At 61.3% G+C, this 2,500-nt stretch overlaps 1 non-coding gene across 1 annotated transcript; it reads right to left on the bottom strand.

The window, feature by feature from the left end:
• Window positions 1-111: 111 nt before the first annotated feature.
• Window positions 112-265, bottom strand: LOC140474909 (5.8S ribosomal RNA). Its single transcript, XR_011959522.1, has one exon. It is a non-coding gene; the product is annotated as a 5.8S ribosomal RNA (ribosomal RNA).
• Window positions 266-2,500: the final 2,235 nt, after the last annotated feature.

The following is a 2,500-nucleotide window of genomic DNA, read 5'->3' on the forward strand; positions in this document are numbered from 1 at the left end:
CCGACGCCGGAGGGCTCCGGAGTCTGAACTTAGGGGGACAAAGAGGACGGGTCCTCTGCGACACCCCAGCCGCGCTCTCGCCAGCCAAGGCGAGTGCGATTGATTGCCAAACGACCCTCAGACAGGCGTGGCCCCGGGAAGAACCCGGGGCCGCAAAGTGCGTTCAAAGTGTCGATGATCAATGTGTCCTGCAATTCACATTAATTCTCGCAGCTAGCTGCGTTCGTCATCGACGCACGAGCCGAGTGATCCACCGTCAAGAGTTGTCTGAGTTTGTTTTAGGTCTCTCCCTCGCCAGAGGAAAGCGACCCGGACCGCACATACGCTCCCCACCTTGAGCTACAGCCACCTGCACGCCGGCGTGCGGGCGGAGCAGGGTGGCGTGAAGCGATGGGGAGCACCATCCTGGTGCGGCCCGCAGAAACATACGTCTATTGGGGGGAGGAGGACAGGGCGCCCAAGAGGCGATGCGTGCCCCAACGCACCGCAGCGACGGAGGCAGGATCACCGCCACCATGTCGCCCGCCTAGTATCACGAGGCGTGCAGCAGCTTTGCCCTAGGAAAAGCAGAGGCGGGAACGGGCACCGGCCATCGGTTCGGCAGCGTCACTGACGCGTGCACGTGGCGGCGTGTCGGCGAGCGGACTTCCTGCGAGGAGGCGGGGGCGGCACTCGCCCGAGCAGACGCCCGCCCGGCCCAGCCACCGCCGAGGTGGACTGGGAGTCGCGGCAACGGCTCGTCATACTCGTTCCCACACTCACAGCGCAGCTTGCCCGCAAGCCACCGACCACCGATCGACGCCAGGCGCCCCGACCGAGAGCGGGATCGCTCGTTCGCCCTGCTGGCAGTTCGCTGGGGATCACTACTGCACGGAGCTCGGAGACCGACGGGCGGCAACTCGAGAGTCTTTAAACCACCACCCCCATCCCGCAAGTGCAAAGAGGCTGTATACGCACAGACGGGTGAGGGGAATAGGTACCCCGTCGGGTTTGAAGGGAGCGTGACTAGATAGCAACGATGTAAACCCAGCCGATTTGGGAGCGAAAGACCGGCGCCTGCATCACCGGCTTCGTTTCCCGTGGCTGGAGAGTACACCGAAACCCTCCGTCTGTCGCGAGCTCCCGACGACGCGGTGCCGCCAAGCAGCAGGGCCGGACCTGGTGTGGCTCCCCTCGTCGATCACAGACCGGTCGGCACTACTGACGAGACGGTGGAACGGGCTTCGCCCCTTGTGACGAAGGGTGATGCGAACCCGCCCGCCCGCGTGCGTTCGGGGTGGACTCGGCAAACGGAGATTTGAAATCGGAAAGTGTCCTCCTGCCCCGCGCAGGTAGGCGCCCAACAGTTGTGGGGGGTTTGGCGGTGACCACGGCTGCAGGGCCTGCTACCCCGACGAGCTCTCCTGCTGGCCCCGAAACCACCCTCGCGAGACAAGTTGAAACGGAAACGGGCGTACCCCCAAGCCGACGATCCTTTCTTATTTGTTACTTTTTTTTTCACTTGCTCGAGTTGTGGCGATTTGGCGGTGACCACGGCTGCAGGGCCTGCTACCCCGACGAGCTCTCCTGCTGGCCCCGAAACCACCCTCGCGAGACAAGTTGAAACGGAAACGGGCGTACCCCCAAGCCGACAGAGATCCTTTCTTATTTGTTACTTTTTTTTTTCACTTGCTCGAGTTGTGGGGGTTTGGCGGTGACCACGGCTGCAGGGCCTGCTACCCCGACGAGCTCTCCTGCTGGCCCCGAAACCACCCTCGCGAGACAAGTTGAAACGGAAACGGGCGTACCCCCAAGCCGACGATCCTTTCTTATTTGTTACTTTTTTTTTTCACTTGCTCGAGTTGTGGGGGTTTGGCGGTGACCACGGCTGCAGGGCCTGCTACCCCGACGAGCTCTCCTGCTGGCCCCGAAACCACCCTCGCGAGACAAGTTGAAACGGAAACGGGCGTACCCCCAAGCCGACGATCCTTTCTTATTTGTTACTTTTTTTTTCACTTGCTCGAGTTGTGGGGGTTTGGCGGTGACCACGGCTGCAGGGCCTGCTACCCCGACGAGCTCTCCTGCTGGCCCCGAAACCACCCTCGCGAGACAAGTTGAAACGGAAACGGGCGTACCCCCAAGCCGACGATCCTTTCTTATTTGTTACTTTTTTTTTCACTTGCTCGAGTTGTGGGGGTTTGGCGGTGACCACGGCTGCAGGGCCTGCTACCCCGACGAGCTCTCCTGCTGGCCCCGAAACCACCCTCGCGAGACAAGTTGAAACGGAAACGGGCGTACCCCCAAGCCGACAGAGATGCTTTCGCTCCTGTTACTTTTTTTTTCACTTGCTCGAGTTGTGGGGGTTTGGCGGTGACCACGGCTGCAGGGCCTGCTACCCCGACGAGCTCTCCTGCTGGCCCCGAAACCACCCTCGCGAGACAAGTTGAAACGGAAACGGGCGTACCCCCAAGCCGACAGAGATCCTTTCGTACTTGAACCAACACAAAGTTTGTCACGTTTT

The sequence above is a fragment of the Chiloscyllium punctatum genome, unplaced genomic scaffold, assembly GCF_047496795.1.
Source record: "Chiloscyllium punctatum isolate Juve2018m unplaced genomic scaffold, sChiPun1.3 scaffold_1261, whole genome shotgun sequence".
Taxonomy (NCBI): domain Eukaryota; kingdom Metazoa; phylum Chordata; class Chondrichthyes; order Orectolobiformes; family Hemiscylliidae; genus Chiloscyllium; species Chiloscyllium punctatum.